We start from the raw sequence: 24441 nt of genomic DNA, 5'->3' as shown, positions 1-24441 counted from the left end.
AAGACGTGGTCCTTACTTAACTCCTAAGAAAAACCTCCTCTAATTGGCTTCAGATCTGTCTCGGGAAAAGGCTTTAGATGTTGGGGTCACAGAAGTAAAATTCCACTTTACTGTCATCAGAATATAAGCCAAATCATGATAGACTCTCAGTAGAGAATGAGCCCCAGACTCCAAGGTCAGGATTTCTGTCTCTGCTCAAATTGCTAGTTCTACTAGTATTTGTGTTTCCTTTACCAAGAGCACCACTTCAGGCTCCTTTAATGAAAGGCAATTTTATGAAGAAACTATTTTGAGAAGGTCTTGTCTGCCTGTCTCTAGATGCCTGTGACTGTATCTAGGTGTCCAGATTAGAGATAGCTCTTTATGCTTTTGTCCCTAAGGTACCCAAACACGAGAGAATTTGAAATTACACCAAAGTTTTCCCTAATTGAAAAGTTACTGTATTTCCATACTTCAAGTTTAGGCCTTGTTAATAAAAGATATATATATATATATATATATATATAAATTTGCATACTGTTGAAAATATACAACTCTAGATCAATTAAGGGAGATGTTTAGGATCTAAAAATCCAACCGGGGGCCATTCATGGGCTCATGTTATGAGGCATAGAAGCTTCATTTAAACCAATTTTCTTTCTTGTGCAACTACATTGATCATAAGCTGTTAATTCTTCAGTGGGTCCCTTTTTTCCTTCCCAATTTTTGATTCCTGAAAGAATATTTAAATTAAGGCATTCTCTTTTAGTAACTTTGTATGGTATCCCATGTATAGAATAATTTTAAAGTGGTCCTCTTTGTAAAAGCATTCACTATTAAATAAAGAATCCAATGTAAATAGAAAACCACTTAAGTGCATTTGCATTTTAGCTTTGAAGAAGTTCTGATCTCTGCCCTTTCCTGAGAACTTTAAAATAAAAAAGAAATGACCTTTGTATCATTGAGTAAAACTACCATTTTAGATCCAACTTTGAGCATTCCCCATGTAGTAAACTGTAATCTTATTCTCTCTAAACTGTAATAGGTTTTCTCCTTTTAAAGATGACTTGACTGAAGCAAAGGAGGAGGTGATTGATCTGTTCAATATGAAGAAATACTCTGTCGCTAATATAATAACTTTTTTTTAATACCCTCACATCTTAGGCCCTCATGAAAATGCCTTTTCTTCTTTATTTCAATTGCTCTACGCCTACCTCACAGGGACGTCGTAAGAATTAACGAGTTAACATAGATATTAAGCACCTCAGAGAAAAGGCACTCTGAGAAGGCAAGATGATATCATTATTAATTATTTCTTCGAATCTTGATCATTCTCTCCCATCTCTTATTCTAAATGTGTTTCTCTTGCTACTGAAGCCAATTCTTCTAGAGCCATTACCTTCCAAAAGAGCTGACAATGATCCTAATTCCCACATATTTATTGATGCCCAGAGAATAACACCTGCTGGTGTTGATGGCTTAAAGTGCTCATGCCTGAACTTGAGCAGAGCTTGCCTCTTCCCGGATCAAGAAGTTCACAATTGTTCACAAATATGTCATTAAGTGCAATTCCATCAGGATTTCTTAAATAAGTAACCGTTGCTGCTGGATTAATCCTAGAGAGACCTTTCATGTCTATGCCCCTAGAAAAACTCAGAACTTGTTCAGGAATCGTCATGAGCTCAGTTACTTGAATCAAAGGATAAGAGTATGCTGGTACCAGTGGCTCACACCTGCAATCCTGGGTACTCAGGAGGTTGAGATCTGAAAATCAGAGTTTGGAGAAATCCTGGTTCAAGTGGTAGAGCGCCAGCTTCAAATGAAGAAGCTAAAGGATAGCAGCACCCAGCTGTTCAAGCCCACAACTGGCATATGCACGTGCATATGTGCGCGCACATGAGCAGATCAGCCTCCATTTTATCCATCTGAAGTATTTGTTCAGTATATCTTCATCTATAAAGAAGTAGCGGAGCCTGCATGTCTGCCATTTTCTTTTTTATTCTTCTTTCCTTAGTCTTTTGGCAATTCTCATGAAAGCATAGCCCTATCTTAGAAACAGTTTACAAATGTTCGTTGAGCGATTACTGTATGCCAGTGCAGTGAGCCACACCAGTGCTAGGCACTAACTTCTCATGCTATGTTAGGCCTCAGTAAACTTGAGCTAACAGGATTTTGGTAAATTATTTTTTTAAGTACTTCTCTTTTTCAGTATGTCCCCACGCACAAACAACTTGAGAGAATTATGTGAAGCTATTACAAAGTCAGATACTTCCATGCTCTCCAAAGAAGATGGAGGGCATGTGTCAGGAAGACAGTGAATCAAATGTTCAAGTCTAAAGGAAAATTAAAATGGATATTGAGTGGATATTTCTGCACTCACCCCCTAGGTTCAATAACTGCCTTTTGTCATATTAGTTCCTTCCATGAGAATTTCTTCATAAATTACCTGTAAGTTGTAGATAAAATGGCACTTTATTGCTAAGTAATTCAGGGCTGAGCTCAGAATCTGGACATTCTACTACAGAACCACAAAGCCATCATCATAGTCGAGAAGATGACTAGTAATTCCTCAGTATCATCTAGCACCATCCTCCCGTGTCCCTCACAAGTCTGTTATAGCATTAAAAGACAGGATCCAGTTTTATAAAGCAAACACCTGTTATGCAGTTGGCTTTTTATCTCTATTGGATTTTTTTTTTTTAAGGTCAGGCCAGTTATCTTGTAGAAGGCCCCGCTTTCTGAAGGTTGTTGCCTTCTGGGTCATTTGTTCCTTACCCCTGCCTTTCATGTAACCTGTGAGTTAGGACTAAAGGCACAGTTGGGTTTGAGTTAGACATGTTTTCAAGGTGCCACAGGCCGCACTCGTCTCGTTGGCAGGTGCATCCTGCTGGCTGTTCTGTTGCTCACGGTGCTACGTTCCATCATGGCTCGAGACTTGAGGGATCTCTCTTATGTAAAGGAACTTGTTTTCCCTTTGCATTTAGCACGTGATCTGAAGGCATGACATATTCTATTTCCAACAAACTTTTACCTGATGATTTGGGGTGATCATCCTTGCCTGAATCAGCTTTTATTTTGGTGGTCATATATATATATTTTTAATGTACTTTGGTTTGGGTGGTACTGGGGTTTGAACTTAGGGCCTCGTGCTTGCTAGGCAGGCATTCTACTGCTTGAGCGCACCACTCAGCCCTTTTTTGCTGTAGATATTTTTGAGATAGAACCTTGTGTTTCCCCCGCCCCTCCCCCAGGACCAATCTTATGCCCCCTGCATACACTATACTCAGCTTGTTAATTGACTTGTGGACTAACTTTCCCAATCTCCCCCAGCCCCACCCCGGGGTCTGCCTTGAACCATGATCCTCCTCATCTATGCCTCCTGAGTAGTAGGTGGATTAAAGGTGTGCACCACCTTGACCAGCCTAATGCACTTGGAAGAAGGGTAAAGCAAATTCACCATTATCAGCTGTGGTAGCTAAAAATATGTATTCAAGTTTGGGTAGTAATGAGTACTTGCTGAGTTTGAGCCCAGCCCTCCACTTGGTGAGGAGTGAAATGGACAAGAATACAGACTTTTTGTGTTTCAGTTTCTTCAGCTACAGAATGAGAGTACTAGTGGTACCCATCTGTGGCCTGGTTTTGAAAAGTAATCCATACAAGTCCCTAAAGTAGTGTGTGTTCCTGTCATCATCTCCATCATGGTCACCATCATTAGCAATGCGCTGGTCTGACACTTGGCAAGTGTTGATCATTAACTTGTCTCCTGGCACCATGAAAGAAGTGCTGGCATTCTTCCTCACAAATGGGGAAACTGAGGTGCAGAATTCAAGTACCTTGTACAAGGTCACTCAACTAGTACACTATAAAGCCACAATTTAGATCCAGGCAGCTGGATTCCAGAACATTCTTTCTGAAAACTGCCCAAGGAAAGAGGAGTGGTGCAAAATTGGAGTTATTGAAAATCTACCTCAAATCTCATTCATCTGAATAAGACATTCTACTAAGCATAGGTAACTAATTATACTTACTTCATTTGCATAGCTTAAGGCCCTATACAAGAAACTTAAAATATAAAGTTGTTGGAGGTGAAGAATAAGACTAGGAAGAAAAAAGATCGAAAGGAATAATACAAGAGGAGAGTTATGAGACCTCAGAGCCTCAAGGCAGAAGATGATATTTTGATAGAGTCAAGATAGAAGGGGAAAAAATCCCTCTCATTTTTCATGTTCCTGTACTCTAGTAGATTTTTACCACTAAAACACAAGAGTACAAACCCTGTCAGATTTATGAAAGACCACACTGGGTTTCCTTGTGGGACGATGGATGATTGTTGTTAGTAGGTAACCTCTCTGGATTGCGATTTCATATGCTCAGCTATTCCAGAAGTCAGCCCGTGGCTTCTGAAACGTAGAACCGTATCCAGAAAAAGGTCTTCCAAACAAAGAATTGGTCCATGCCCTTTCATTAGCAGTACAGAGGGTCCCAGGTTATGCCAAGTCTTTCTACTCCTTAAATTGCCATTACTGGAAGCCCTCAAGTGTAATTTTCTAAAGAGAACTAAAAATAAGTGAGAAAAAAATCCCAGCATTAATAATGTGTGCTGTGCATTCCTAACAGTCGTTGCTAAATTGGTTCTGCCTTTTCATGTTTTTTAATGAAAAGCAGCTTAGTTGATCAATTGGTCATGAATAATACTTTTTCATTTGTTTTTCTCTACACCTCTCAGCCTTTGTGTTGGTCTACAAATAGTTTCTGATTTGTGTCTTTTGTTTAGAGTTTTATGGGGGAAAATATCAGAAATAAACCTCTAGGAACACAGCAAATATTAGGTAGTTTTCTTCTTAAAAGTGATTTTAAAGAAAAATCTAAGTAAATAGGAAGTTTTAATAGGAAAATATACAATGAACAAAACCTGGTTGGTTTATCATTTGAAATTTATGTTTATCGTTGTGTAGGTCATAGATTTTAAGCCTTTTAGGAAACAAAATGTGCAGTCAGCTAAAAAAAAAAAAAGGCTCTCTCTCCTCCCCCGGATAGAATGTTCTAAAAATATGGGTCGCTGCGTCAGTAACAGTACCAGGAGAAGCTCAGTGGTACATTGTCCAAGGAAATCTGCTCAATTTATAATCCTTTCTATCAGCTCTTTAGGTTGACTGTAAATGTGCTGCTCCCCACAGCACGTGGGTTTCCATGGCGCTGGCAGGTAAGGGAGCAGAGTGTCAAAGACACACATGACACGCTGATGAAAGCTTCCCAAAAACTCTCCCAGAGCCAGGCACCGCTGGCTCACACCTGTCATCCTAGCTACTCAGGAGCCTGAGACCTGAGGATCAAGGTTTGAAGCAAGTCTGAGCAAGAAAGTCCATGAGGGCTGGGGATATAGCCTAGTGGCAAGAGTGCCTGCCTCGGATACACGAGGCCCTAGGTTCGATTCCCCAGCACCACATATACAGAAAACGGCCAGAAGCGGCACTGTGGCTCAAGTGGCAGAGTGCTAGCCTTGAGCAGGAAGAAGCCAGGGACAGTGCTCAGGCCCTGAGTCCAAAGCCCAGGACTGGCCAAAAAAAAAAAAAAAAAAACAAAGAAAGTCCATGAGACTCTTATTTCCCATTTTAACCACCAACAACTAGAAGTGCAGCTGTGGCTCAGGTAGTAGCATGTCAGTTTTGGGGTGGGGGTAGGGGGGAAGCCAAGTGACAGTTTCCCAGCCCTGAGTTCAAGCCTCACAGAAGAAGAACAACAACAACAACCCAGGGAAGAAAACCCATGCCCAGCCCTCAGCCTCCTATCACTTTACACAGAATTTCCCTGCAGTCCTTAAATGTGCAGTAGGATATTTTTCCCCTTTGTATACAGTTATTCTACGTGGAACCCAATGCAGCCTTCAAAGAGGGGTTCACACATTTATCTCATTTGATCTAGCTCTAGCCTTTGAGGTACTTAGACCACATATTTTACTTCTCATTTTGCAGAAAGGGAAAGAGTGAAGCTCCACGAATTGAAGTGACTTCCTCAGAGTCATGTTGCTAGTGTCTGCCAGGACTCGGCACCAAGCCTATGCCGGTGGCACCCCCTCCTTCCCCCACCCTTCTCCCTTTTCCCCTCGCCCTCCCCTTCCCACTCCCACCCACCCATACCTCTCCTCAGGTTGGGATTCTACAATTCTGAACTGTGCTCTATGAAAAACTACCTGTGTGACCTTGAACGAGTTACATAACGTCTCTGGGCCTCAGTTTCCTCCTTGTTCAAATGAGAGGTCAAAACAAGTATTTTCTGAAGTCCTCTGGGTTTCCTTTGAAACAACCCACTGGGAACACAGGGAATCCATCTTCAGCTGTAGGTGGTGAGACCCTTCCCCATTCCCTGTGGGTCGTGAGAGCTGGCATCCAACTCCTGACAGATTCCTTTGCAGGGTCTAAAGTCTTTTAGGAACTATAAATATCAGTGGTGCCTGTGCGGGCTGCTCTGGGTCGGTCTGCTGGTTGCCTCATTTGCTGCAGGGCCAACTATTTCCTGGCAATTATCCTCTGACCCCGTGCTCATCATCAAGCAGCCAAACCACGGTATTTTCTCATCCCTTCTGGGCAGTGCAGAGTGCAACATGGAAATAAATAATGCTGATGGACTTGCATAGGACCCACGGAGCCTCGCCTTCTGGAGAGGTTACTCCCTTTGAAGGACACAAAGCCTTCCGCGCTGTTTTCATTGCAGTGGTATCCTTCAGTGTCTGAAATGAGTGTGGCGGTGAGCGTGAGCGGGCCCAGAGCTCCAAACGCAGAAGCCACAGGACTCAGCAAGGAGTTAACACTCTCTCCCCCAAGGGCTGTGAGTTTGGATAACTGGCCACCTCCACAGGCAGGAAGGTGCTCCCCCCACTTCCAGGGAAGCTCCTGTGGAGGGGAAATGGGGGCCCCCTGAGTCTGTCTCTTTGCTTCTGAAGTTTGCTGCGTGAGCTTGGGAGTGACGAGCAGGGTCGTGTCTGCTTCCATGCGTGCGTGTAACTCGTTCTGCACTGTGTCCTGGTCCTTGGGCTGTGTGAGGTGATGTGGTCCAGTGATGATGAGAGTCACAGGCCAGGATTAGGCTCCTATGTCCTGTCTTCTATTCTCAGCCTCTCAGGTGACCCCCCGTGTCCCAGCCCCTGCTCTGTCCTGGAGAGCAGGGGTCATGCCTGGCCACCCCCAGAGCATTTGTATCTGTGACACAATAGCAAAACACAGAGTCCCACTTGAACAATGCCTGACATGATGCTTTCTTATTTAAACAAACTCATCCTGTGGAATCTGGATTTTCTAAAAAATTTTTTTGGCGCAGGTGAGGGAAGAGGCATTACTCAGGGCTGTACAGGGGTTCGAGGGAGGGAAGTCCCTGTCCCTCCAAGAGTCTACCACTCAGAGACAGTCTCCAGCAAAAAGATGGGTTTATTGGGGAAGCAAAAAGCGAGCTGACCAGCCAGGGACGCAGCACAGACTCGGGAGCTGAAACTGCGACAGTGAAAAGCGGGCTGACTGGCCAGGGACACAGTGCAGACAGTACAGACTGGGGAGCTAAAACCGTGACCCCGAGAGCGGCCCTCAAATTGGGGTTTATAAAGGTAAAAGCGTAGCACAGATGTAGGGGCTTGCCACAGGGGGTAGAGCAAGCAACAAAGGAGCAAGCGTGGCACAGATGTAGGAGGTTGAGGCGGGGTGGGGGGTACAGCAAGCAACAAACAAGCCGTTTACAGAAGCAGAATCGAGAACAGACACAGATAGGCACAACCATACGCAGCATGAGGAACAAGGTCAACATGCACGTGCTCCACTACGAGGACCTTCAGACTCATGTTTGCTAGAGAAATGTCCTACCACTTGAGATATATCCCAGTCCCTTTGCTTTTAGGCATTTATTTATTTATTTTTCTTTTTTTTCCCCAGATAACAGTCTCACACTTTTGCCCAACCAGCCTCAGACTTCAGTCCTCCTACCTCTGCCTTCAGAGTAGCTGAGCTCACAGGTGCCTCTACCCCATAGATCCAGTATTTTAAATTAGACTACTACACTTCATCTTATGAACTGTTATTGTATCCTGACATGACATTTGGTACTCTGTAAATGCCCAAATAAAAGAAACGGTGTAAAGTCAAGAAATCCCCTCATTGGAAAGAAATTTCCAGTTCCTAGAACCAGAGTACTGCAGCTTTTAGACAGTAAGCAGACTTAGTTGGTTTCTAGCATGGGCGTGCACCTTCCACATTAAAATGAAGATGTAAGGAAGTAAGATTTGCTGTACAGCCAACTTTGTCAGCTTGTATTATTTCAAAAAGTGAAGGGTCAATTCAGAGTTATTATCATCAAGAGAATAGCTGTAATGCTTTGTCGTGTCGATGCTATAAAAATTACCTGTCTGGTTACTTTAATTCATCTTTTGGCTACTGTCTGCAGAAATCCCTTCAATTTCTAGCTGACGGATACCCAGAATGTACTGAGAACATTTAGGCTAATAAAAACAAAAACATCATAAAGTTCTTTTCCCTAAGGCCCTCATAATCTTTTAGGAAACTAGCACAAAGAAAACGCCTCTGCAGTGCAGAGCTCCTGACAAGGAGATCCCAGAGCACGGTGGCTGGGGTGAGGATTTTCAGAGGGCTTTCTGGAGGAGGCCCAGCTGCAGACAGAGGTGCCCTCTTAGCAAGGAGACATAAGCTCCACCTCACGGAAATCAAGGGGGGAACTGGGTCTTACCAGCTGGCAGTGAAACCCCTCATGACCTCCCCGCCTCCCTCCTCTCCCATTTAAACTTTTGCCACTGGAAAGGGTATCTCAGACTCTTTTTCCAAATAGACTAGTCCCTACTTTCAGTTATGTCCCTTAAAGCTGTGTGTGTGTGTGTGTGTGTGTGTGTGTGTGTGTGTGCCATTACTAGGGCTTGAACTTGGGGCCTCTTGCTTGCTCAAGGCTGTTGCACATCATTTGAGTCACACCTCCACTTCCTGCATTTCATTAATTAATCTGAGATAAGAGTCCCATGAACTTTTCATCCCAGGCTTGGCTTCGAACCATGACCCTCGGATCTTAGCCTCCTAAGTAGCGAGGATTACAGGCATGAGCCACTGGCACCCAGCAAAGCCTTTTTGTAAAGCATAAAAATTCTTGGCTCTCTTTGCTCCCTTATATGGTGCAGGTTTTCATGGCGATGTTGTTTTAAGGGCTCACCTCTGAAGAAACTCCAGCTCAGGGCCCCTCTCCAGTTGTATTGTCCAGAGTAGACCTGAGCTCTCCAGGAGTACTGGAACAATGCTGACCACCATGGAGCAACTGCAGTGATTCCTTACCCATCCTGGAGGTGCACTTCAGAGACCCCTGTGACAAATTGCAAAGGAGCAGGGGTGGATAGTCATCCCTCACGCTTGAGGCTCACTAATTGTTACTTTGTGGGGTTTCACCTATCTGAGAGTCTCTGGAACCTAGGAATGTAGCTCCCACAGTAGGTGAGGGATCACGATTTCCATATTAAAAAAACAACAACAACCTGCAATACAGTGAAGCTACAATCAGTGAGCCATGATATAGCAAGGGACAACTGTACTCCTTTGATCTCTACCCCATGCTTTTATTAATATGGCCCACAACTGCATTCGTCTTTTTGGCATTTATGTCATATTGTTGACTCATACTGAAATTGTGGTCAATTAAAACCCATGAACTTCCCACAAGCTACTAGTAAGCTAGATAGATCTCACTTATTCTATATTTACACTATTGGCTTTAAAAAAAATTGTCTAGGCACAGAGATTTAATGTAGTGACATTTATCCCAATTACTCTTGATCATCTTGATAACAATCTGTCAAAATATTCTAGAACTTGTGTCTTAGCTCTTCCAGCATGTGGGGGCCTGTCTGTGCCATCACAGTTTAACAGATCTCATCCCGGATCCCTGGCCTCACAAGGATCACACGTTGACTTTCTCTTTGAGGCGCACTCAGGCTCTGAGCAACTTGCAAAAGATACGATTAAAGCCGGGCACTGGTGGCTCACACCTGCAATTCTAGCTGTTCAGGAGGCTGAGACCTGAAAAGCCAGTTTCAAAGCCAGCCAGGGCAGAAAACCCTACGACACATATCTCTGATTAACCACCAAAAAGCCAGAAGTGGAACTGAGGCTCAAGTGGTAGAGCTCTGGCCTTGAGCACAATAGCTCAAGGCCAGTGCCCAGGCCTTGAGTTGAAACCTCAGGACTGACACACATCAGACACATACAGGCACACAAAGGTGATTATCCTTATCACTCTGTTTCATTTAATGGGAATTCATTTGGGAAAATAATTGAAAGATAGAACTGATTTGTCTGATTTGGAATTCCAGTAATATGCAGGGTTAATACAAATTTTAGATAAAAGTATTTGTTTACACGCATGCTTCAAGTCATTATTTTCTTAGTCAGATCCATCGAATGTGGTTGTCAAATTGTGTGTGTGTGAGAGAGAGAGAGAGAGAGAGAGAATTATGATGACTTTAGTATAACCAGAGCCAGTGCACAACCCCACCCCATGCTTCATCTAAATTTACAAGTTTCTGGAGAGCCCTTAATGTGTCTAAGGATTTTACTCATCCTGGGAGTTGGATCAATATGGAAAGTAAAGAGACTGCATTGTCTTTAAGCAGTAAAACACTCAGACTACACTACAGAAAGATGTTGATTAAATTGTAGAAACTGAGTGGCTCTCTTCTCCCCACCCCCTCTCCCACTCCACCCCACCCCCACCCCACCCTCTTCCTTTAGTAACACAAAGACTATAAAGACCTTGAAGTTTTAAGTTACTGTCAGATTTTTGGAGCCCTCTGAAAGTCTCCCCAAACTAATAGTTTGTACATCTCCATGGCCAAAGCAGAGCTCACAGGAAACTCCTGTAGTATGTATCATTTCAAGCTAATAGAAATATCATATTTCAAAATATCCCCATGAGTCTTATCACTCTAATGAAAATATTCATGTTGTTCTTGTGATCTTGTGATTGAGTCCATTACCCCTCTCTCAACCCTCATTGGTGACTGGGATCTGGGCCTCTGTACCTGACTTAGCGTGTGTGGTCCAGGACTAGTAGCACTTGAACCCCTTGGGAGCCTGTTAGAAATAAGGTTGTTACTGAGTACAGTCATTCCTGCCTATAATCCCAGCAAGGAAGCTGAAGCAAGAGAAGGGAGAGCTTGAGGCCAGCCTACACTACATAGAGGCATGTCTCCAGAAAAACAAATGAATAAAAATGAGGCTATCCAATCTAGTTGATTCTCAGCCAATGCACCTAAAAAAAAAAATAATAATAAGTAAGTAAAAAAGGAGGGGCCTTGCAAAACAAAATTCAAAAATTTCAGATCATGGTATAGAAAAACACAATGTGTTTTATTATGTTGGGGAGTGAAGAATTGTTTCTTAGGACCCTTTGCAAGTAACTTAAGTTAAAACCTGAACTTTAAAAAGAATTCCAGCTGGGGACCTGTGGCTCATGCCTGTACTCCTAGCTACTCAGAAGGCTGAGATCTGAGGATCTCAGTTTGATACCAAAAAAGCTTGATACCAGAAAAGTCCATAAGACTCATCTCCAACTAACCACCAGAATACTGGAAGTAGAGCTGTGTTTCGAAGTGGTAGAGTGCTAGTTTAGAGTGCTAGTCAGGGACAATGCCTAGGCCCTGACCCCAGGCGCCACAAGGTATGAGGGGAAATTCCCATGGCTGGGTGTGGTTCAAATGGTAGAGCACTTTCCTGGCAGTTGTAAGGTCCTGAGTTCAGATCCCAAAGGGAGAGGGAGAGGAAGAAAAAAAAAGACTTTCCCAGTGATTTTTTTTTTTTTTTGCCAGTCCTGGGGCTTGAACTCAGGGCCTGAGCACTGGCCCTGGCTTCTTTTTGCTCAAGGTTAGCACTCTGCCAACTTGAGCCACAGCGCCACTTCTGGCCTTTTCTATATACGAGGTGCTGAGGAATCGAACCTAGGGCTTCATGTATACAAGGCAAGCACTCTTGCCACTAGGCCACATTCCCAGACCCACCCAGTGATTCTTGTTTGTAATCAAACCTAAGAAGAAATGACCTAGGGTGATGAGATTTCGCCCATTTTACTTACCTTCTGCCTACTGCTAATATAAAATGTATAAAATCACCTGTGATGTTTAAAATGTTACGATTGAGAAGTTCGCTATACAACCAAGTTCTTTCTCAAAGCAGATACTCTTGCCATTCTGGCTCCTCGTGGAGCAGTTCGTCTGCACCCACTGCCCACCCCACCACCATGGAAAGGCGTTTGACAGTAGCACAAGATCATTCAGACATCCCATTGGAACCTGGAGAACCATCAGTCAATAGATACCAGCGATGCCCCTAAGAACCCTATATGGTCCCCACAACAAGGACTTGCCCCAGATGTGAAGAAGCCCCGGGCAGGATGTGTATGGTTTTTCTACAGAGGGACTTTACCCAGGTGCAGCTATAAAAAGTACAGTGTTGTAGAAAATGGAGCCATGTGGTGTTTTGATATGGCCAGGCAAAGAAGAAAGTGATGGTGACGCGAGGGGTAGGGCACGGAGAAGCCCACCACAGGCCAGAGGAGACATGGAGCACAGGCGGCCACCGGGCTGTGCGGTCAGCTGGCCTCACAGGGCTGGGCAGGGACGGGACTGCTGGTGAAAGGCACAGGATTGGCGAGGTGAGGGTGGGAGAGGCTAGAGAGACAGAGGGAAAGTAGAGGTGGGGGCGCAGGGCATGGAGAGGGAAAGTGAAAGAAAGGGAGAGAGGCAGACAAGACTCACTTTTCCTATGAAAGACCTGGAAAGCCAGAGAGCATTTCAGATATTAGCATGGAAGAACTGGGAGAGATTTCAGGTAAATAGATTAAGCAGTGACTTAGAAGCAAGGCATGAGCCGGCTTGCTGGAGTAGCAGGGGGTGGCCTGGTGAAGGGACGGCTGAGCTTTCAGCTCCAGTGAGCTCCTTAAATCCCTCCCAGCCCAGAAGAGACTTAGTGCTGAGTCCACAGTTTGCTCAGCTTGCAAGAAGGGGTCAGGTGCTTCCAGCTGTGGAGAAAGGTACTCAGGAAGCCGGCCAGGCCCTGACCCTGACCACCACAAACCCACAGGAAAAGCACAGGAATAGAACTGCAGAGGTCCTCTGGGTCATGTCTGCCTTGCAGGGCATCTAAATCGTTTCAGAAACGCTTTCTACTCTTCCACTTGAAATTTTCCAGAGAAAGAGTTCCTAAGGACTGACGGTGCTTTCTAATCCATCTAAGCCACAAGTGCTTCCCAGCTCCCGACCCACATGGCCTCCCAGAGACAGGGCAGCTTCCTTTCATCCTTCAGATGTGATGGGCTCCCTAGCATTCCTGAGGGCCGGTTCTGCCAACCGTCTTCCCTCTGCCTGCTGGACACAAGCCTCCCTTTCCAGGCACAGTGCCATGAGCTGGTCACCCTGAGCTTCCCTCTCCAACCTTTCTGTGCCTTGGTAATCTGTGAACCTGCCCCAAGTCTCGCCTATTGGTGACCGTTACCACTAAAATGTGTTTATTAAATGTATCCTGTGTGCAAACTGCCTTCGGGGCCATGGAGAGCAGAGAAAGGAGGATATAAAAGAATATTCCCAGCTTTGTTTGGTTTTTAGTATCAGTCTCTTCTTTCTCTGAGGAGCTGTCAATCTTGGTGATCTTGGCGGCTTATAGTTTAGTCAAAGTGATAGTCCTTAGGCTAAGTTCCATCGAAACATTGCGATTGACCGGCAAGTGTTTACACTGTGACCCTTGCCTAAGGACAGAGGATATAAAATAATGGTCATATAAAATAGCTCTGATGTGAATTTAACTGTAAAGAAAATGGATAAAGGCAGTTGTTCATTCCAGAGCTGATACTCTGAATGTGTGGATTTTGTTTCAAATGAACTACAAAGGGATTTGCTCACTGAATTCATCCTCTTTGCTGCAATGGGATTAATTTCATTTCACATCATATCTCTTAAGTAGGAATGTAAACTGATTTTCAGCAGGCGAAATGGTTGTGTTGATGCCTGCAACATCAGTAGGATTTATTCCAACTAGATTGCAACAATAATGGCATCAGCACTGGTATCCCCTTTCCTGAGGGCTGCCGGAGCCTACCCTCCACACTAGGACAGGCTTTGGGGAAAACAGCTTATCAGTGTCACACTAAATGGGATGTAAGGAGGCAGATGGGACACATGAGATGAAACCGGTCCCTTCTCAGATCCTGGGGAGGGGTCTGGTTCTTCACTCCTCAACATTTTTAAAAATATTCTTTTTTTTTTCTATACCACGATCTGGAATTTTTGGTTTATGTTTCAGATGGCTGGACAGGCACTGCATACCCTACCCAGTAGGTCCCCATACCATGCTAAGCACCATCCTTCATCTCCCTCCATGCGTCCTTTTCACAGCTGTGTATCTTCTTCTCCATTCTCTCAGTTTGTAAGGCCACAGTCTCACCATCCTCCCAGACTCTCAGTCTCTATGTTGGGCCCTCGCCTTTTGTTCTCTCTCTCTTGAATTGCTGACTTCACGCCAGCCTGTGCTTCTAACACAACAAGGCCTGCTCATGGAAAAATTTTGTGATTTCTATAGCAGGTAGGCTCTGTAACCGCTGGTTACTTTTGAAGAAAAGGGCTTGTGGAGATGAGCTTGGGGTGTTCGCAGGGCTGTTGGATGGAGCAAATGTAATAATGGGTATAAAAAAACAATTTGTAAACTGCAACACGTTCTCTGAAAGTAAATTATGACTGTATTAAATGATTTTAGGGTTTAAAAGGCAGCTGGGGGATATATAAAAATTCAGTAAGTTTCTGTAGCACCATTGAAATAAAAAAAAAATTAGAGAACTTGGAGCACTGGCTCTTCCATCAACAGGATACAGGCTTCTCGATGAGTTTTTTTTTTTTTTTAACAGCCAAAGTGTGCCCATTGAGTTGAGAACACTCTGTTCCAAGGACCATGCCTGCTCACCACTCTGGAACAGAGGCCTTCACTCTTGGTTGAACTCCTGTTCCATCACATCATCTCCAAAATCCCAGGCAGCCTTCACGGACTAGCCCCAAACTTACATCTCCTCCCCAATTCGTCCCTGAGGTATAAGGGAGGGAGTCTCTCTCTCCTGACACGCATGTCAGCCTCATTGTAGAATTGTTCGGGTGGGTAGCCAGCGTCTGATTGGCGGTAGCAATCTTAGCACCACAGCCCGTCCCCGCCTCCCATAGCAACGCCTGGGCCATCCTGCATGCGAGCAAATGGAAGTAGCAGCTCAGCAACTGAAAGGAGGAAACGCTACGAACCAAAAGGGCTCTCCCTGCAAAAGACAGGTCCCCAAGAGATGGTCTCAGACTTGAAAAAAGTCCTTTCCTAAGCAACTAGTGCACCCTCTGAAATTAGAACGGGTCTATTAAATTGACTCATTGAAAAAAAAATTATGAGAACCAGGCTCATACCTATAGTCCTAGCTACTTGGGAGGTTCAGAGTAGGAGGATTGTAGTTTGAGGCCAGCCCAGACCTACACTAGGTCCTTCTCGACCAGTAGCTAGGCAGGGTGGTATGTGCCCATCATCCAAGCTATGTGAGAGGCTGACTGGAAGGATCATAGGTCTAGGCCTGGGGAAAAAGTCTTACAAAAGTCCATACTGAACCACCCCAGGCCCGCCCCCAAATGTGTCCATTACAAGGCTTGAACTTGGGGTCTAGGTGCAGTTGCTGAGCTTGTTTGCTCGAGGCTAGTGCTCTATCACTTGAGCCATAGCTCCACACTTCCAGCTTTTGGGTGATTATTAGAGATAAGAATCTCATGGACCTTTCTGCCCAAGCAGGCTGGCTCCAAACCACGATTACCAGATCTTAGCCACCAGAGTAGGTAGGATTATAGGTGTGAGCCACTGGCGCCCTGCAACAAAGTGTTTTTTTACAGACTATACTTCTATAGAAAGGTAACGTAAGTGTTTTAAAACAGCAAGCAGTGAACATAGTTTCCAGTTGCTTTCCTTTGCTGCTTATTAGAAATCATCTTTTTAGTGGAAAGTGGGGGGGGGTGGGCAGATCAGAACCGACACCCGAGCTCTGTCGAGAACAGATTGTGTGCTGTGATACCATCCACACTCGTTTGAATGACTCATTGTTATTGTGGATTAAAGCTGTGTTGTTACTGTAACAGGGGTTTGGCCTGGAGCCCTTGCCCCACACAGAGCATCACTTCTACCCTTTCAGCAGCAGCCCCAGGCCCCCTCTTGAAAATTCCCTGCGATACAGGCCTGGCACAGACCCCTCATCTCAAACCCCAGCCAATTTCCCTAACAACACGCCTTCTGCCTTCACCTGCCAGCTGCTTCTTAGTCTCAGACTCTGCGCCTCTGAAATCAGGAGCTCTCAGCCCATTACAAAGGGAAATATAGAAATACCTGGCTCTGTGAGCGTTTTCGTATCCTTGTAGACTTAAATAAGAGCTCTTGTACAAAGCCACTTGAACTTGTTCTTAAGATATGCTAATTCTTTTTTTTCTTTTCCATGGCACTGTTGACCTTCTTGGCTGTCTGATTAGTTATTACCTCTGGTATGTTTGGAACTATTTTTGCCCTAACCATTCTAAAATGTAATTAGCATGGCTGCATGGGGGACTGTGATCTCATTAGAAGGCCCAAATCGAGCGCAATTGGGAATGTTCCATGCTCAAACACATCCCCAAGAAAAACACATAGCATTGAGCGAAAAGGTAGAATGGGTGATTTCATGAGCCCTCTCTTGCCCATGGTTTGACTTATCTAAGGAGCCAAATGCAGAATGTGTTACGGTACTTCTGTGTTTAAAATAAAAGCAACCATGTTTTCTCGGGACTCTGCATATGCAATGCAGTTGTTGTCACAGCTCTGGGTCAACAAACCCCAACTAATACCTTTTTTGATACTGCTTTTGCCCTTCTCAAGAAATGCAGCCAGGAGCCCATGGCTCATGCTGTAATCCTAGCTCTTTGGGAGACGAGACAAGGGAGGATTTCGGGTCAAGGTTAGCCCAGGCATGAGATACCATCTCAGTAGGGGGAAGCAAAACACAGTGGTGCGTGCCTGCCATCCCAGCAATGATGTGATGCCTAGAACAGGGGCGGGGCGGGGGGGGGGGTGGTCCAGCCACACACCTGGGAAAGACACTATCTCCAATTACCCAGTGGAGAGCAATGCTGGAGGTATGGCTCAGTGGTAGAGCACCTGCTAATAAATGATAGGCCCTGTGTTCAACCCCTAGTGCCTCCCCTGCCCCCCAAAAAGCATAGAACTTTGGAAATAGTACCTTATTTATCCTCACAACAATGGAAACAATACTCCATAGGAGGTGATTAAGAACTGGGGGAAACGGAGGCTGGACCATTCCTACTTTCTTTGAGCATTTCTATGCTCTTGCACCATAGAGGAGCCCTTTCATTTCTAAATTGAAACCCATTTCTTACTGCCTGCCCAGTTATTTCAGTACTTGTTCCTAAGTTGGGATCAATCCCAAATATTATGAAATCTTTTATGAATAATAATGAAGTGCTTCATTCCTGGGATTCCCAAAAGGTTTAGCTTTTTCTAGCTCATTGCAGAGCATTTTGGATGCCCCAGGTGGGCTCTGAGTAATTGGAACTTTCCAGAAAAAGATTGCCTGACTGCTATTCACCTTGTTTGTAAGTCTATAATGTATTTTAATGGGCAGAGTTATATTATATAAACAATAATTTTTCACTATTATAACAACATTTTCGCTTAATTGTGAAAATATTTCTGACCTGAATTTATGCTCCTCATAGCTGCATGAGCAAGCAGAGTCTTGTTTGCCTCTACAATATATTAATAATGTATTAATTAGCTCCCGAATGCTGTCCAAACAAAGAACAGGAAGGTTTTATCTAAATCATGAAATGTGAAATGAAGCTAACATTTCAATAATTACATTTTTAAGGACAGTCTCAGAATTAAGCAGGGCAGCAAAATTTAGGCCTAGCTCTAAGAGAAGTGTACAGAAACCACCACTCAATTAACAGAACCTTTACTCTGACAGGCCAGGGAGGCTAAGACAGAAAATTGGCCAATTTCATTTTATGGTCATAGATGAAAGGAGATAAAAAGGCAAGATAATCTAAGTGTTTTGATTTAGTGTCAGATACCTTTAATATATTACATTGAACTGTATGGAATTGACAAAGTCTGACCGTTTTTTAACCCAAAAAAGTGACAAGTTCATATGATTTGACCTAACATGAAGTTAGCAGCTCTTGAGCCATTATGTGTCTCATTTTTTTTTCTTTCTCTTTCTCTTTTTTAAACTAAATGGTTCATATCAGGTTAAAGTTATTATTACAACAGCCAGTACTTACTTAGGAAGTAAGTAGAGGTCAGAAGTTAGACTTTTGTTTTTTACATTTATTTACTTTTACAGACTGATGAAGAGCATATTTTGTAGGGTGGTTTACTTGTAGTAGCAGGGATTGAAACTAGAGTCTTGTGCTTATTAGGTAAGTGGCCTACCACTCAATCTACACTTTCAGCTTTTGTCCTTTTAAAGTTTCCGATTGTATCAGCTGCTTCTCTTCATTCTGTTTAGTCACTGACATTGTCTCAATGCCACTTTTTGTGAATGGTTGCCCCCATGGAGATTAGAAACACCTACTTTTGCCAATCAACTCCTGAGTTACGGGCAACAAGACATGTATTCCACTAAATCTTCTCTTATAGTTCTTTTAACATTGAACATATATTTGCCAAGCACCTATTTTGAGCAAGCATCTAGAAATTACTAAGTTGTATCAATATTGACACATGTATACATTAATATGAATTTAATGCTGACTCTTTACCAGATACTGTCCGAGCCTTGACATGCATTAGGTACCATTGTGATTTCCATTTTAAAGAGGAAAAAAACTGAGGCCAGTGAGGGTGAATGAATTTCTAGAAACCGAGGGACCAATAAGTTATCTGTTTATTGTGGGGGACTCACTGTTTTTTTGTTTTAAGGGCTTTTCCAAGACCATGAACTCAGAAGAATGACAAACTTCTAGTACCTACTGATGCCCTGCGAGAGCCAATGTGGGCGCAGGTCCCTTGTGTGTCACGTCAGGGGACACAGTGCCCCTGGGACCCCCACCCCTGTGCTCCCAGTGCTACAGGGGGACACGCGGCTGCATGCACTATTCTTGCAGAGTCCCTATCTTGCCCCAAATCTTATCACTGAGGTCCAGGCGCTATCAAGAAAATGATTACTCCTCTTCCCGTTATGCCCAACATGTGAGCACTGATAACACATCTAAATTCGAAGAAAATCTACAGAAGTCATCTCAGTCAACCTGAAAAGTCCAATGACTCATTCGCAGCCTTCTCACCAGCTCCTGCCGGGAGCCCCAGGCTGCTCAGTGTGCCAGCGCCAGCACAGCCGAGGGCTGGCTTTGTTTGCCCAAGCACTGGAGTTGCCTTGAGTTCCATGGCAAGCTGCCCCTCTTCCATGCTAACTGTGATCCCTCTCTGAATGCCCCCAAGGCAGGCTAAACAAGGTCGCCTTGCACAAAAATAACAAGAAAGAAGATGCCGGCTCTTGAACCCCTCGGGATAAATGCCATCCCTCTGGAGGTAAAAATCACAATATCTAAATAGGATTCGATTTATGTCAGGTCTTATAAACACATGCACACATGTGGACGCTGAAACTTTAGATGCCCTGGAAGCCCAAAGCAAAACAAAACCAGACAGCTTACTGACTCATTAGAAAGATATGACCTGGTAGCGCAAGTCACCAGGATAAAGAATAGAAAAATGAGCCAGGCTCAATGGCACATGCTTGTAGTCCTGGCTACCCAGAAGGCCGAGACAGGAGGATCACTTGAGCTCACGAGTTCTGAGTTCAAGACAGACTTGGGCTACCCAGGAAGACCTGTCTCAACAAAACAAAGAATTAAAAAATGGGTGCCCTGTCTTTTATATATATATACATACACACACACTTGTGTAATGAAGACCATCAAAGAGCTAGATGCCTTCACAGTGATGAACTACTAATATAACTAGGGATTTTCTTATTTGAATTTGAACATGTGAACTTCCTGAACTTTCTTGAGCTTAACTTCAGGCCTCTAGAGATGGAAGCCTAGCATGGATTTCTGCCTCTGTTTCAGCATCTAGCAAGGCAGTAAGCAGTATGAGGAAGAGCAAGGAACCAGCCTGTTACATTTCAGTGCCAGCTGTATGATTTGCCAGTTGTGTGATCTTAGCTAATACTGGGCTTCCATTCCCTGACCTGTACAATGGGAATGATGAGATTAAAATGAACTCACAAGAGTTCATTGGGAAGATGAGAGGTGGAATTTAATAACAGTGCCTGATTTCAAGTAAGCTCTTAACATACGTGAGTTATGTTTAATAGTAACTTGAAATGGGTCCATACATCCCAGTAGAAAACCAGTAGGGTTTTTGTTGTTGTTTTACCTTTAGTCTTGGAAGCAATTTAATCTCAGTTGCTCTTTGTCTTTTGTGATTATGAAGAAGGAGATGTTTAGCCATCCTTGGAGTACAATCTTTCCATTCATTAGAAGCCATTATTAAGATTCTTAGAGCTTCTCTTCTGTAGTAAATGGTGCAGATTACTTAATGGGGCTGTTTTGCATGCTTCGATCATTTATTTGAACTTCTTAACCATCTCCAGATGCAGTATATACAAAAACATTATGGAAGATAGTGTGATTCTAAAATTCCTAATCATCTGTGGACCATTATCTCAAATGTTTAAAATTCCTTGTTTCAAAGAGCACAGTTAAATCCTTTACCATATGGGTCAGTGGGTTTCATTCTGCCGTAGTGCCTAGGCTACCTAGTTCTCAAATGCACGTTCAGCACAAGCCAAGCCAGTGGAGAGACAGACGATTCATTCCTTCAACATCCATGGGGCATCTGGTGTGTGTGTGTGTGTGTGTGTGTGTGTGTGTGTGTGTGTGTGTGTGTGTGTGTGTGTGTGAGGCACTGAGCAGTGCTCTGAGATCACATGTAATATACTCTGCTTAGAGGAGCTTACAGATTGGGAGGGAAAACAGGAGGAAAAAAATAGTGTAAATGCCTTTCCATTAGGCATTTTATCTTTGTGTGTGTGTGTGCGTGCTCAAACCTGCAAACTAAGGGCCTGGTGCTGTCCCAGAGTTTCTTTTGCTCAAAGTTAGCATTCTGCCACTTGAGCTTTTTCAGTAGTTTATTGGAGTTGCGCATCTCGCAGACTTTCCTACCTGGCTGGCTTTGAACCATGATCCTCAGATCTTAGCTTCCTGAGTAGCTAGGATTATAGGCATGAGTAACCAGCTCCTGGTGGTGGTTTCTTTTAATATACCCCTTAATGGATGTGACATATATGAAGTAAATTAATACTCATGTAGGAGACTTACCTTTAATTTTTTTTCTGACACTAATTTTTCAAATACAATAAGATGTTAGTAGTGTTTCAATTATCTGTTTATATTTCTTTCCCCCAAACACACACACACACACACACACACACACACACACACACACACACACACACACACGTATATGCAAATGGAAGCTCTGTGAGATCAAGGACTTTGTCTCTTTTGTCCCTATCTGCATCCCCAGCACCTAACACTCGATAATATTTGTTGAGTAAATGAGTGGATTTTCATGAGCGTGAAAAGAATCAGTCATTTGCTTCCCTAATGAGAAAAGAAAAGCTGAAAGGGGGGGGGGGTGGAACCAACAAACAAAACCTGGCTTAAAACAGTTTTGTGGGTTTGTTTTTTTTTTTTACAAAAAGATCCAATTTGCAAAAATGGAGCTGTAGCTTCAAAGCTATTTTGCTCCCAGCAGCTCTACTTCTGAGAAAATTTCAGCTGCCAGTGTACATGGTGGTTTTAACTGCCCGGTTATGAATTCCACACCGTTGTATGTACTAACAGAGCTTGCTTCCTTAAATGCCATTGGATCGGTAAGGAAATGGTGATTTTCCTCATTGATTTAATTGCCAGTTCCTCTTTGGTGAAAAATCATGTATGCTGCTCATGGCACATGTGCACAGGAACTCAGCACTAGAGGCCAGAAATGAAGTAAGTCACTCATGTTTCTCTGCAGCCAGGTGACAGGAAACCATTTCTACTTTGAAGCTAGAATGTTCAATCACTCTCCCTTCAAACACAGCAGCGTGATGATTCCCCCTGGTGGATTGCACATATGCTGCTTTTGATCTGTGAAATAGCTCATTCCTGGGTGAACTTTAAGCTCCCAAGAAACGCATGTAAAATACTGTTTATGACTCACGAGAGAAATGCTTCATATTCTCATTACTCCAAAATGGTCGCATTAAACCACTCTCTCCAAGGTTCCTTTTCCTCCAAGAAGAGGAAGAAGAATGTCAGGCTGCGGCACTGTGATGATGATGGCAAAATGATTATAGTCAATCATGATAATACCGTCCATGAATTGTGCCCCTGTCTCACACAGGCAACAGTAGAAAACCCTTTCCTCAGCAAATAGTTAGCAGGAAGATTCAGGGAGGCAGTTTGGTTCCTATCCTCTGATGCCTGCAGATTAGCAGGAGAACACAAAGTAAAATTAACAGCCACTAATGAACTAAGAGAACACGGGGTTCAGGAGAGGACAGGCAATCAGACAGCAATCCTAAAGGAGACGGACTTGAACTTGAGTTGGACCTTCGAGGGGCCCTGGAATGAACCAACAGAGAGTGATACTAGGTGTCCTAGACACTGGTACCTGGCTGAGGTGGGCTTGTAGCAGGCAGGATTGGGAATAGATGGGGATAACCTTGACTATCTCTCTAAGGACACAGAACTTGGTTAAGTAAGCCGGAAGGATGGGAGCTGAGCAATGTAAAACTACACGGAACAGGGATTTCACTAGAGCTATTTCATCTTTGAGATGGCAAGACCCTGGCCCAGGCTGAGGACTGTGGGGTGCCCCATTCTTCTCCGTAAGGATTACTATAACATTATCCCTCAAAGCATCTATCCGCTGGGCAAGACAGTGATGCTATCATATTGTATGCCGTTGGCTTACAACTAGTCGGGTTCCCTTTAGAGCCCCCACAGTTTGGACCTGGTTTAGTCCATGTTTGTGCTATGCACAAACCTGAGAGAATCAGGCAACAGGATTGTACAACCTTGAAGTCTCCCTGCTTGGCTTCTCGCTTACGTGCACCCACTCCCTCATGATGGATTTGAGGTATGAACTCCCATCTTCCTGTGCTCCGGCAGGGCTCCAGGGCCTTCTGAAACCTGCAGCCTCTAGGAGCATCTGGGCAAGGGAAGGAGTTGTTCAGTTCCTTGCCCCAATTGAGGGCAAAAAATCCTCTCCTTTGTGCCACCCTGAGCGCTGCCCCCCCCCAGGTCCAGTCCCACTCAGCCTTTTTATTCCCCACTTCATCTCTGTCAGTTCCCTCCCTCACAGCTTTTTGTTTCTTTGTTTCATCCTTCTGTTTCTTGCATCCTGGCCTTGATTGTGCCCGTTCCAGGGGTTCTTTCATGGCCTCAGCCCCCCCCCTCCCCCGCTTAGGGGGAGACTGAAGTCTTCCTTGTTAGAGCTCCGTGGTACCCCACCCGCCCACCCCCACCCCCTGCACAGGGCTCTGTCACTGTGCCTCTGTGATGGCTCTTTGGCTTTGTTTTTGCTTTGTTTTGTTGAGCCAGGATCTTGCTATGCATCCCAGGCTGGCCTCAAATTTTGAGATCATCGCTGTTTCAACATCTAGAGTGCTACAATTAGAGGCAGACACCATCACATCCGGCTCCAACCATGTGGCTCACATTTATGAGCCTCGCTAATGCAAGGGGCTGAGATCTGAGGATTGCGCTTCAAAGCTGGCCCAGGCAGACCAAACTGAGGGTCTTTTATCTCCAGTTAATCAGCAAAAAAAAAAGAAGAAAAAAGCTGAAACTGGAGGTGTGGCTCAAATACTATAGTGCCAGCTCTTGAACAAGAGGGTAAGGTGCTGAGTTCAAGCCCCCGTTCTGGCACTCAAACAAAAATAGGATAATTGCCTGATTATTCTGCCGCCCTTAACTGTGAGCTCTTTGAGGGTAGGGACTGTGGCTATGCACAACTTTAAGGCCTAGCATCTGGCAGTGTCTTGTTGCTACCAGACATTCAAACATCTGAGGAATGAATGAATCTTATCTATGTGCCCCTTCTTGGTGCATTCATTCAAAATTCCATAAATATTTATTGAGCAATTACTTGTGATTGGCACTATGGAGTTACACTTAAATGTCAAAATAAACCTATGCACTCAAGTTCTAAATTATGCATGCATACATTATCTATGTGAAGTGTTAATGTGCACGCGCAGTAGTGAGCGTGTGTATCTACAAATACCAGAGCTAGCAAACTCAGTAAACTGTGTGCCAGATGTCCCTGAAATCTACAAAGAACCAAGAACCAAAAATGACAGTTAGCTCCATAAGCTCAGTAAAAG

General features: G+C 44.0%; 2 protein-coding genes across 2 annotated transcripts in view; one reads left to right on the top strand and one right to left on the bottom strand.

The window, feature by feature from the left end:
- Nucleotides 1-2564, bottom strand: part of Enthd1 (ENTH domain containing 1) — a 107965-nt gene extending 105401 nt beyond the window's left edge. The window contains exon 1 of the mRNA XM_048355066.1: nucleotides 2360-2564. The gene's annotated coding sequence lies outside the window, so the exon portion shown is untranslated. The remainder of the gene's footprint in view (nucleotides 1-2359) is intronic.
- The window catches only part of Grap2 (GRB2 related adaptor protein 2), a 65721-nt gene that overhangs the window by 416 nt on the left and 40864 nt on the right, over nucleotides 1-24441 (top strand). The gene's annotated exons all lie outside the window — the stretch shown is intronic.

This window comes from Perognathus longimembris, chromosome 1, assembly GCF_023159225.1.
Source record: "Perognathus longimembris pacificus isolate PPM17 chromosome 1, ASM2315922v1, whole genome shotgun sequence".
Lineage (NCBI taxonomy): Eukaryota > Metazoa > Chordata > Mammalia > Rodentia > Heteromyidae > Perognathus > Perognathus longimembris.
The sequence above is the reverse complement of the archived record's forward strand: the minus strand, read 5'-3'. Positions and strand labels throughout refer to the sequence as shown.